General features: G+C 35.9%; 1 protein-coding gene and 1 long non-coding RNA gene across 17 annotated transcripts in view; one reads left to right on the forward strand and one right to left on the reverse strand.

The window, feature by feature from the left end:
- LOC125277146 overlaps positions 1 to 11,806 on the reverse strand; it is a 45,245-nt gene extending 33,439 nt beyond the window's left edge. Inside the window, exons 1-2 of the long non-coding RNA XR_007186816.1 lie at positions 10,548 to 11,806; positions 2,551 to 2,663 (exon numbers count right to left, since the gene is read on the reverse strand). This is a non-coding gene — a long non-coding RNA (uncharacterized LOC125277146). The remainder of the gene's footprint in view (positions 1 to 2,550; positions 2,664 to 10,547) is intronic.
- The window catches only part of macrod2 (mono-ADP ribosylhydrolase 2), a 634,638-nt gene that overhangs the window by 331,875 nt on the left and 289,377 nt on the right, over positions 1 to 13,386 (forward strand). The window lies entirely within an intron of this gene.

The following is a 13,386-nucleotide window of genomic DNA, read 5'->3' on the forward strand; positions in this document are numbered from 1 at the left end:
CAAACTGAGCAAATAGAGCTTCTTGGCAGCCCAAATTTGTACTTATTCCCTCAGAGCAATTCCGCCTCACTGGCATTGGCTAATTAAATTAGCCTGTTACGCCCTGCTCTCATTGTTCACGACTGTTGTGCATGCGGATGACTAAAAACAATCATTTGTCTCATGACCAGCGCTTTAATTTCGTTGTTCATTTGACTTTGACTGCTCGATACGGCAATGTAGTGGGGAGCCCGGGGGGTCCGCTGTTGACAGTGAATAATTAGATATCTTTGTGTCTCAGGGCAGAGCATCTAATGAATATCTGCGAGGTTCTTCGGGCCCCTGTGTCTCTGAATAAGATACAATAGCGCTGCAGATTGTCACAGTATGGTATTGTTATAGACATGATAAGTGAATCCACGATACTGAGAAATTTGCCCCCTTTAGATTCATTAATGCAGCTTTGTGTGATTTGAATTTGCTCTATTGTGGAGAATGAAGACTTTTTTAAGCATAATGTTGCAGAGTCACTGTGTACGCCTTTATGTGGCTCTCTTTGTGGTTAATTAACAACAAAAACTTCGAGATACTGTGGTTAGTTCTTTTTATTACAGATATCCATATCTCATTATGAATTTATTCAAAACAGCATCATCACATTGTGTATATTTCAAGGTTTATACTGTATATATATAAAAATTTATATACCAAACACATATCAAGAAACATTTCCTCTTATTATCATTAAAGTTAAAAACAGTTGTGCTGCATAATATTTTTGTGGAAACCGTGATGCATTTTTTTCAGGATTCTTTGATGAATAGAAAGTTCAAAATTGAATTGAAATGAAAATCATTTGGAACATTAAGAATGTCCTTGCTTTCACTTTTGATCAGTTTAATGCATACATTCTGAATCTAACTGACCCCAAACTATATATTGTGCTGTATAATATTGTATATATTTTGTTGTATGCACTTTTTTGTGGTTTAAACACCATTTGTGATTCAGTTCACATATAGTTGTTGACAATGAAAAGCATTTTGGGTATATATTCTCAGGAATATTCTTGCCAATATGACTCTTGTGTTCTCTAGAGTCATATATGAAGACATACAATGTGTCATGATAATAACGTGCAGTATGCAGCCCTTCTTTTGAAGTCTTTTTTTTTTTTTTTTCTTTGGGTTAGAAACAGTGGCTGATGTAAGAACGCTGATGTGAGGAACAGGGTTGGCAGGCTTACTGTCTTGTTTGCTGAGGCTGACTTTAGATCTGTTTGGCTGCTTGTGATGCCAGAGCCAAAACCAACAGATGGGATGAGCAAAGAAAGTGGCGCTTTAGAGTTTTTCCTATGTGCGGCACTGGGCCAGAGCACACTGACTGTTTGGCAGCCAGTCCCTGGGAAAAAACACAACGTCTCCAATGGACTGTCATGGCCTGGTGGTTTACCGCATTGAGAACTTTGTCTTTGGTGTCATGAGCGTGACTGCCAAAAAGCCACATGTTAAGTACAGTGAACTAGGCTCAAGATAATGTGCTTTTTTTGTTTGTTTGATTTTAAACTAGCACGTCCATATATGTATATAGCAATATGTATCACCGATACATATCTTTATAATAACTTTACACTCAAACGGAAGTCCCACCTTTCAGTTGAAAGAGCCAATCACTGTTTTTAAAAAAAGAGTTGCCACCCTGAAAATATATCTTTGCCATGATTTGAACTAAAATATTTCTGTTATGAAATATATTAGTGAAACAAACTTGGAGCTTTTGGTCATTTTCCAGTGACGTGTGCTTGTATGCGTGTTACCCACGGACCGTTTGCTTAAAGGGTCATGAACTGCGTTGTTTTATTGTTTTACAATATTTCCTGGGGTGCACTTATGATGTTAGTATGCTTTTTGCATCAAACATTGTCATCATTTAGAAATAAAAGGCATTTTTGCTACCCTGATTTTAGCCCTCTGATTGAACGCTCTGTTTTAAAGGCCATGTAAACGCCCACTGTTGTGATTGGCTAACATCTTTCCGTTTGAAATAGCCAAGTATTACTCTCTCTTTTAGCACGTTTTACTATAACAGCTCTCAAGGTTAACTTATCGTGAAAAGTGCTGCATTACATATTCTTCTATGGCATTATATTTAGATCGTGGCATGAAAGGTTGCAGTGATGAACAGCCAATCACAGACATGTTGTTGAGAGCATGAAAGCAGTGATCTCATCATTGTAACTCAGTTTCTGCACAATAACGAATGCTTTCATTGTAGCTAACAGCGCAAACGCATTACAACTAAGAGATTTGTTGGCGCAAGTCCAAAACTCAGTCACTGATAAACTTGCGCTGTTTGATTGACAGCTCCAGCGACTGCAAATTGAGAGTTCTTTGATCGCTTTCTTTGTTTAATTTAATCACTGTTTAAATAACAGATTCTTTTCATCCTACCAAGAGAAAGAGTTTACCATTTAGTCACTGGTTTGATTTACTGTCATATAGACAAAGAACATCTACAGTACATGGATCATTACATATCAGATCAAGCATTAGAATGAACACAGTTACTTACATGTTGTTGCATTACTGTCGAGTCCATATCGTAAAAGTCTGGAGTCCAGGCCTTCTGCTGTCAGTCTGAATATCTGGGTATGGGACAACACCACCTTCGTATCCTAACACTGCCTAGCAAAACAAGCAAAAAAAAGTAGTAATAGTAATAATTAACCATTTAAATAAGACTAACATAATCAGAGATAATTAGTCAACTAATATTTCATGATAAAGCATGGCACTAGCAACGCCAAAGGTCATGAGTTTATTCCTAGGGACTAAAAATAGCTTTGGATAGAAGTGCATGCCAAATACATGAACGTAAATGTATCCAATTTAGCTCTCAATGATACAGCAGTGCTTTTGTGATTCCCTTATCACACCTGCAATGCATTAAAAAGCCCACACCCAGCCTCTACTGAGCAAAATCCATTAGAGTTTTAATCAGGAAATATGATTGCCATATTCTTCATCTCAACGCACTGGGCTTCTGCGCTTGGATCCGGCACCACTTTTCAACAACTAGCTTAGGGGAAATAGAACCAGGAAAAACAGAAGAATAGGGAGGGAAGCGTTTAATGATCTTAAATCACTCTGAGCCTCTCAGAGGTAGACCAGAGAAATATATCATCAGTTTTGCTGCTTGTGACCAAGGGGAATATTAGAGCCAGGGGAAGAAAAAGAGGTGTGATGGATCCAGTCAAGCTGCTAAATCAGTCATGCCATGTTTATCTGCTGTGCAGATAGGTGTTCGACTGCTCTGGCCTTGTGCTTCTCTGCAGGGTGTAAATCTGCAGGAGAGAGAATGACTTTCGGAAGAGAGCCTAAAGCTACTCTGCGCTGCCCCAGCTGCCTTGTTTTCAACTCTGTCTTTCCTGTCTATGCTCTCCTAACCTCCCAGTCCTCCCTTCCACCGTCATTTGTTGTCATATCATGCCAAAATAATCAAATGCAAATATCCCTTTAGGCCCATGGGATGCAGGCTTGTCACTAATTAGGGATGTTTTGTGGGAAGTTTGGAATCCCAGGGATATTTTTTTTTTTCTTTCCCCCTGGTGGGGCTTGCTTTTTCATCTGGTTCCCAGTGTTATTCTTATGCAAGCCACATGCTATAGGTGATGGCTTTAATCTTTCCATTTCCATTTTTTTCTTATGAAACAAGCCCCACTTTGTTTGTTTTTATTTTTTTCTTCCTCTGTTTTTATTATGATTTTTATTATCTATCATCCCTCAGGACAACTTCACAGACTGCAACCAGAAGTGTCATGCTTATTCAAACTGGGGCCATGTGCCACTCAGATTTGAAGGATTTGTTTGTCTGTTTTTTTGTTTGTTTGTTTGTTTGTTTGGGTATTTTTTTAGTTCAGTCAAAAAATTATAATTTTTTTTTGTCCATTCCAATGACTTTTTGAATGGAAATGCTGATGTACATATAATGGCTTTTTGAATATTTCTCCTCAATATTTTATGAATTAATATCCACCTTTCTTTATGTATTTGTGGCCATTCACCACTTTTTAGTTTCTTTCTTTCTTTCTTTCTTTCTTTCTTTCTTTCTTTCTTTCTTTCTTTCTTTCTTTCTTTCTTTCTTTCTTTCTTTCTTTCTTTCTTTCTTTCTTTCTTTCTTTCTGTCTTTCACCTCATGCAATTCTGACAACTATTAATTCATTATTTTTCCTTGCGAACGATACCATTAAGAGAGAAATTTACACGCAACTTAGTCTCTTTAAATGCTCATTTAATAATAGCTTTTGTTCAGTATTACTTCCTAAGAACAAAAATGTCACTCCTTATTACAGTTCTTTATGTGGAGTTTCTACAATAATTACCACGTTTATGCTTAATTACAATAAGAGGGTGGTTCGTTGCATAAATATTGTCTATTTCCGCCCTCTGACTTATGAACTTACCGTTCCTGATACTATGACTCACATTCAGTCTGATTATAGTTTTGCATTATGCATTTGTAATAGGTTTCATTTCTCTTTCATTCCGCTTTAGATGTGGAGCTTGTTAAAGAAGCTGGAAAATAGACTTATTCTTCATTTTATTAATCAGACGGAAGCAAATAGCTTGCAAGCACCTCAATGCGTGTGCGCTCCTGTTGAGAATCCCTTTATAAATGTAAATTTGTCCTTGTGAAAGCACCCGCTTACTGTGAGCCCCATGCCTTTATTCATTCTCCTCTGCTCATAAGCTTTCCACTGATTGGGACTTATTTATTTATTTGTTTAATTTATTTCATTTGAGTTTGCCTTTTTATCATTTTCGCATAAGCCGTTCAGTGTATGCATTAGTTGCGGTTGTTTTTGAAACACAGCTCACAGCAGCATGGATTACAACGGTAGATCCAAAGCACCTTTTGTCGTCCATTTTCATAACAAACAGAAATGAGAGACATGCTTGATTTTCATTTTGGATTATGTGCTTTTTGCTTTAATATTTATGACAGCATGTAATCAGAATGGAGATTATGGTCATTTTAATTATGAACATTTTTATTAGTTTAATAATATAAAATTCATCTTTTGTTTACATTATTTTGAAAGCACAATGCACAAGCACAATTTCTATTCTGAGCTAAAACATCGTATTCAATATAATGAAAAATGATTGCTAATCTCCTTATTTGTCATGAGATGTTTTCATCCAGGTCCTCAAGTTTAGAACATCCTGAGCACATAGACCCGAGTTTAAGAACAAACAGAACCATCCTGTCCAATTCCCTTCACAGATCCAGGGAATAATACGGTCTGGAGTGGCTTTAGTGTCGGTTATCCAAAAGACATTCTCTGAAATGATGTTCAGAAGCTTGTTGGAGATAAAGTCAAAAGCTATAAAGCTGAGAGCACAATTTCAGATGACCCAGAACAGTGTGTTCTTCCATCGTCTCTACCATGAGGGCTTTTCCTTGGGCTGTGAAGCAGACTAATGTGATAACCAACAATATAGCTTGTTTTCTTTCTTTTTCTTTCCTCGTTTCTCTATACCAGGGGTATCAAAAACACGGCCTGTGGGTCAAATACGACCTGTGGAGGAGTCTAATCCAGAACAATCAAATTTTGAGAAGGTACATGTACAAAGAAAAATAGTAGCTGTTAATATTTTTAAGCCTGTTTTTTTTTTTTTTTTTTTTTCTGTTAAATGGTTAGTTCACCCAAAAATGAAAATTATGAAATCATTCACTCACCCTCATGTCATTCCAGACTTTCGTTCATCTTCGAAACACAAATGAAGACATTTTAATGAAATCTGAGAGATTTCTGTCCCTCCTGACAGTCTACGCAACTACCACTTTGAAGCTTCAAAAAGCTCATAAAACTAATCCATATAAATTGAGTGGTTTAGTCCACATTTTCTGGTGAGACACAATCACTTGATGAACATGATGAACAGATTTAATTTAGCCTTTTATTCACATATAAACATTAATCACCGCATTCATCAGATATGTTAAAGGTGCCCAAGAATGCTTTCTCACAAGATGTAATATAAGTCTAAGGTGTCCCCTGAATGTGTCTGTGAAGTTTCAGCTCAAAATACCCCATAGATTTTTTTAAATTATTTTTTTTAACTGCCTATTTTGGGGCATCATTAACTATGCACTGATTTTTTTCCAGCGCGCCGCCCCTTTAATTCGCGTGCTCCCTGCCACACGAGCTCTCGATTATATTACAGCACATTTACAAAGTTCACACAGCTAATATAACCCTCAAATGGATCTTTACAAGATGTTCGTCATGCATGCTGCATGCATGCATCGAATTATGTGAGTAAAGTATTTAATTGGATGTTTATATTTGATTCTCTATGAGTTTGAGGCTGTGCTCCGTGGCTAACGGCTAATGCTACACTGTTGGAGAGATTTATAAAGAATGAAGTTGTGTTTATGCATTATACAGACTGCAAGTGTTTAAAAATGAAAATAGCGACGGCTCTCTTGTCTCTGTGAATTCAGTAAGAAACGATGGTAACTTTAACCTCATTTAACAGTACATTGGCAACATGCTATCGAAACATTTAGATAGACAATTTACAAATATCATTAAAAATATCATGCTATCATGGATCATGTCAGTTATTATTGCTCCATCTGCCATTTTCGCTTTTGTTCTTGCTTACCTAGTCTGTTGATTCACATGTGCAGATCCAGATGTTACTGGCTGCCCTTGTCTAATGCCTTTCATAATGTTGGGAACATGGGCTGGCATATGCAAATATTGGGACGTACACCCTGACTGTTACGTAACAGTCTGTGTTATGTTGAGATCCGCGTGTTTTCCGGAAGTCTTTTAAACAAATGAGATTTACATAAGAAAGAGAAAGCAATGGAGTTTGAAACTCAATGTGTCTTCTCCATGTACTGAACTCTTGTTATTCAACTATGCCAAGGTAAATTCAAATTTTGAATCTAGGGCTCCTTTAAATGGAATCTCAAACATGTTTGCTTGACATGTGAGAACCAATGAAGTTCATTCTCCTGTGTTACGCAGCACGTTTGAGCTTCCGCAAGAACCAATAAGGTTTGTTCTTGTGAGTCAAGCAAATACGGGTTAGCTTCTGTTTGTTTATAATGATCATGATTACAGTATGTTGATATGATCAATATTTGTATGTGAATAAGAGCCTAAATTCAATCTGTTCATCAGGTCTGATCTAATGTTCATTTTCAAATGTTTCTTATATTAAACTAAAGTTAGTTATCTTTTTTTCTTTTCTTTTTTTGTATAGTTATACCTCAATTTTGTATGTAAATGTTATCTAATAGCAACACCCTGAAAAAAAAACAACAACAACTGTTGGTCAAAAGTATGAATATTGTGAAAGAGAGAGAGTCTAAAAGAATTGCAGCACTAAAAACACATATGCATTTGTTCATAAATTTGTAGAGATCTGCAATTTGTCTACCACACTTTGCCAGACTCCTCATTAGGTGACCCATGGCTGTAGTTAGTGGTGACTGGGTGTGGCTGTGTTTTTCTTGAGGTTCCTTTAGGCTCTTTAGACAGATTTAATGCGATGGTTTTCATGATAACCCTCAGCTACGCTCATGCCGTCCTTCCCTAACTCAGATAAAAGTAACCAAGACCTCCCCATTACTTGCTTACTCTGTAGAGCTTTTGGATGCAAACAAACAACCTTGCCACTTTCTTCATGTTATGTCTCACAGTTGCATCACTCCAAACGTGTTTAGACTGGAAATATCTCCAGCGGCGCAAGAGCTTCAATCCTGATCCCAGTCCTGCAGTTAACACGCAGAAACACAATAGGTGGATTTCATATTGCCTCAGCAGAGAGGGTGTTTACAGGCCTGACCTTGAATTAAACCATGTCTGAAGGATTAAAATGAATAAAAGGGGTTTTTAATTTTTAATTTTTTTTTTTCCATTCATTAGTTTATTTATGCACTCTTCTTTTTCTAAGCATGTCAAAATACCTTATTTGTAATAAGGGCTTATTGCTGTTCACCTTTTTTTGTAGTGAATGTATTTAATGCACTCACAGCCTCATAGGTCTGAGTTTAAAGAGGGGAAGAGTGCCAGGATGGAGCTTTGCCTTCAGTGTTGTTGATCTGTGTTAAGTGCCTGTAAGTGGTGCAGAGCTCAGACAGACTGCCCCGTCTAGCTTTTTTTGGTTTCCTTTTTCGCCTTTCTTGGTCATTTGGTGTCAACAACAGTGCTTGTTGTACAGTATGAAAATACTTGGCATTAATGTGATGCATGTAAGAGAAACTCACTCACAAATTGAAGGATGTTATCAGTCAAAGTTGTTAAAGATTAAGAGACCCAAATAATTTATATAATGCTCTTTTGCTTGTTTTTACATGTGGTTAGGACAAACTCAGATTTATTAAGAGTATAGTTCATTATTTTAGACTCGGGGTAGGTGACTGAAGTGTAGATGACCCCTTATTACGTAGAGTTGGGTTGGCAACTTCACTCAGCTTCTTTTTTAGGAAAATAAGCAAAACTCTTTGTTTGCTTATAACATATATGCCAGATTTAAGTAAACCTTTGGTGGTGAATGACAGTTGACAAAATTTTAAACAAAAACAAAATGCTTCGCAGTCATTGGTTGTCTGCATATGGTTATGATAAGACAAAAGTTGCGTCCCAAATGACGCACTATACACTATGCACTTATACACTATGTACTTGTGCATTATGCACTCATCCATTGTGTAAGGTTATTTTGTCATTTAACAACAGAGTCCGATCCTCCCTTCCCCTCCACTACGTAATTAAAGCTGCGACAGTAGAGTGCACGAAGTGTCCAACGTTCCACACTTCGTTTTTTCCGTTTATTTAGTGCATCATCCGGGTATTTAAAGTGCACTTTTTCTTTTGGGAATTTTCAGTGTGAACGCACTACTCGCACTATTTATACTTAAAAACGTCATAGAATAGTGCATAAGTATGCGAATTGGGACGCACCTAAAGTTAAGTTCTAAAATGCCTTTGAAATGTAATCACATCGGTTTTGGCTCAGTGGCATACAACTTCTTTGCATCTTTTGTAAAAAAAATAATAATTATAAAATAAATAAATAAATAATAATAATAATAATAAAGTATTTTTTTTTTAATACCATAATTGTGTCACACACCATTACACACACTTTGGCTCATCTTCTACCTTAAAACCCTAGAGAATCATGACTACAAATATTTAAATGTGAACTGGCTTTTAAGCTTTGTATTTTAAACAAACAAATTCTGCTTGTTTTCAGAAAAGTTCTGTCAGGCACTTCATATATAGAACCTTTTGGGGGTTTCCTGCATGGGATCATTTTAATGAATTAATTTTTAAACAGTTAAACATGAAAGTTTTGTGCAATCATTTAAGACAGCGGTCTTCAACCATGCTCTTAGGGACCCACTGTCCTGCAGAGTTTAGCTCCAACCCTAATCAAACACGCCTGAACCAGCTAATGGACCCATTTCACATTTCTGGGGTTCTCAGAAGCGGAAGTCATCATAGTTGGGTAAACTTCTATTGCGGTGATATGAAAGATGACAGGAAATATAATTTTTGTATTTGCATTTGCTCTAAAAGCAAAAGAAAAAATCTGCTATAGCAAATTTATTACAGCAGTCAGAACAGAGAAAGATGTCAAATTTACCATCACTCCAGTTTTAATAGAAACACCCTCACAGCAGTGTTAATTCATTTTTTGTCATTTACTGTAAAGGTAATATAACACAAAGTATAGCAGTATAAATGTGTATTACATTTTTTTTTTTACATGAAAATATTTAAAAAACTTTATTGGATTAGCGGATGTTGATAACTGTGGAAACACATCATCGCAGTCTGTGAAAAGGGTCCACCAAGCTCTTCAGGATCTCTTGAAAATACACGGGCAGGTTTGCTGAAGCATGTTGCAAATAAACTTTACAGGACAGTCCCCAGCAGGGTTGAACACCTCTGATTTAAGACATTTCTCCTTATATAGAACCTTTCTGGCATAAAGCTTTCTTAAAAACCGAGTCAAAAACCCTGGGGCTCTATATAGAACAACATTGAAGAGTATTGCTTGCTTTAGTGTAAACCCCACACTGATGTGGTTGTGCAAATCATATGAATGTTATATTACTTTCTATATTAGGTAAAGAAAGCTTAGTATGAGTAGATATATTTTGATAGAGGCCATCAGGAATGTTTTCATTAAATTCAACATAACTTGTTTTTGACTTTACTGGTTTCCTCTTCTTGTCTTGTTTTCTTTACAATTTAAGGTTAGTAGCTCATTATACCATCTCAGTTTATTTGTATCCTCAACAGACAGCAGAAGCAGTCTTCTTACTATTCCTACCCCTGATCTATTTAGCCTACATCTCCTGCGCTGATGGTTTTTGAAGCTGACAGCTCGTCTTTGATGGCAGGCTGGTGGGTAGTTGGCCCCAGGGCTCGGGCCTCTTCGCTTCTCCGTCGATAGTGTTGTGTGCGTGGGCTCGGCCGGTCTGCTCCTCAGCCTCTCAGGGGCCTGTGTGGAGGAGAGACATTCAGCACTAACCTGATGTGACAGCCTCCTTCTGCTGTTGGTAAATCCAGCACGGAGCTCGGTGAACTCTGCTCAGCAGTCCTGCTCATTCTTCGTCTCTGTTGTGTCAGACGCATGGTGCGCGATTTCATAAACCCCCCCCCTTTTTTTTTTTTTTGCTCTCTCCTCACTACCTCTTGTTCTGTAATTATAGTCATGCTTATGATACTCAGGGAATATTGATGATGGCTCTCCTAAGAGCCTCAGCATGTCAAGGAGATGATCTGACGCAATGCACAAAGGCAAACAAACGGCATAAACTGCAATATGACTCTCCAAACTGCACGTATTGACAGAGTAAACACTCCATTAGGCTGTCTGCTCTGCACCACAACAGTTCATTTGAACACAGTGATAGAATGTTTTTTTTAGTAGCAGTAGCATGTGTGACCACTGCTAAGATCATAGTGCAGACGTCCACAGTTAATTAATTTAAACCTAGTATTTAAATTTAAACCTAGAATTTTTAGACATTTTTTGTTTGTTTGTTTTTATTCAAGTATTCATATATTCATGTCATAGTCAATGAACAAAAAAATAATTAAAATAATTAAGTTTGGTCTTGTTTTAAAGAAGACACTCAGCAGATTATTGCTAAAGTGAAAGCATTTGAAAAAAAAATAAAGTATTACAAGTTATGGAAGATTAAATTTACTGTAAATCAAATGAACTGTACTAAACATTTTTTTATTTTTTTTTATTTTATATAAAATGTGTATTTTATCAAATATATTTTAGGCTACACTTTATTTTTGTGCCATAGTTACTTTGTAATTACTCATGTAAGTACCGAGTACTATTAATTAACTACATGTACTTACTATAGAGTTACAGTTAAGGTTTGGTTTAGGGTTAGTTACTTGTAATTATGCATAATTTACTTTTATTACTATAGTAAGTACATGTAGTAACGTGTAACTACTGCACTATAAAATAAAGTGTTGCCATATTTTACTCTAAAATTGCTATCAAATGAAAGCCATAGTCTAACCAAGTTGTGTTCCAAATTTGAAGTTGATATCATAAAAATTAAAGTTGCTATGAGGTTTTGTTTAGGCGCTGTACCAAAAATAGCATCCGGGTGCCACCGACATTCTGTTGAATTTTTTATGCATTCTCATGTTACATATTGATAAATTTCTGTCCAAATATCACTTCTATCACAAAACAGTAAATATGGGAGGCACATATGGAACTGTGAGACTCAGACCTTTCCGACGATATGTTTTGTCAAGATTTTAACAAATCAAAATCTGGATCTGAATTGTTAATGTTATTATAACCTAAAGATGCTACGTGAAAGTTTGAAACAGAAAATAGTGGTTTTCATCTTGCCACTTTCTTGGTAAAGAAAACACATTTTTACTCAAATTAAAAATAAATGGATTTATAGTGTTTGGAACCAAACTCTTCAAATATTGTAATATATATATATATATATATATATATATATATATATATATATATATATATATATATATATATATATATATATATATATATATATATATATATATATATATATATATACACACACACACACACTTGCTCTGTGTGCTGAGCAACAAGCAAGCTCTGTTACACTTGCTTGTTGCTCTGTTTTATATATATATATATATATATATATATATATATATATATATATATATATATATATATATATATATACATTTATATATATACATTTATATATATATAAATATATATTTTTTTAATTCAACTTAGTTGGTTATACTGATAAGATACATGCAATGAATGATAAAATAATAAAAATGAAAAGATAAATAAATTAAGCAGTTTAGTGTAATTAATCTTTTTTTTTTTTTTTTTGAGTCTCACTACTAGCCATTGGGCTCTGATTGACAAGAGGATTTGCTGATCCAGTTGCATCGCCTATATAAACAGAGACTGCTGCTGAACATTTCAACATTTCATTACAAACAGAGGAGGGCCTCCCGGCCCCTGAGGAAACGGCTGCCTGCTATGTCAATCATACTACTAAAGACATTTCGGTGCCAATCCGAAAACCCTGTGGGCCCGTTGCTCTGTTTTTCACCATTTCACTTTTCCTTTCCCTTTTTTTCCCCCCATTTTCTCATCTCATTTCAGTCTTTCTCCAGTTTATTACTTTTGGAAAGGATAAGAGCGTGTTTAGCTAATCATGTCAGTAAGTGAGAGAGAGAGAAGATGAAATTACCAGATGCTGGCCTCAATTTAGGAATTATCAAAATAATTTTCTGTTTTCATTCATCTTCATTTTAGTAATACAACACGAAAGCAGGTTTTCAGGTGCAAGTATGAAAACCTCCCACACAAAATAACTGTGTTTATGGCTTTTAGCTTTCATATCATGTGCAATTCCACCAGTCTGATTTATTTATTTATTTAAATAAATAAATGACTAGGCACAGAACTCATCTAAAAAGATCTAAAAAAAAAAAAAAATTCTCATCCTTATTTGATTGGTTACTTATTATGCACAAATAAAAGGCCTTAGAAATTATATTTTTACCTCATGTGAAGTCTGAAGTCAGTGTCTCCCCATTCTCCCTGGTCTAGGTGTACCTTTACATGCTTGGCATTCTGTGCTTGTACATGAATGCATGAAGAGAATTATATGAGACATGGGGCGGATAGCTTTTAGAGAACCTTCTCTGTAAACACACAGGCGACTGGTGGTCTCAGCCTGGCTGGGGTAAAACCTGCTTTCTGAAGCGCCATTCCATTTCCTCTTTTTCTGTGTTTGGAGAAGGCATTATACCCGTTTCCATCTCAAACACACAACGTTAAAATAAGTGCTTCCCCATGTTTC

Source organism: Megalobrama amblycephala, linkage group LG10 (assembly GCF_018812025.1).
Source record: "Megalobrama amblycephala isolate DHTTF-2021 linkage group LG10, ASM1881202v1, whole genome shotgun sequence".
NCBI classification, from domain to species: Eukaryota; Metazoa; Chordata; class Actinopteri; order Cypriniformes; family Xenocyprididae; genus Megalobrama; species Megalobrama amblycephala.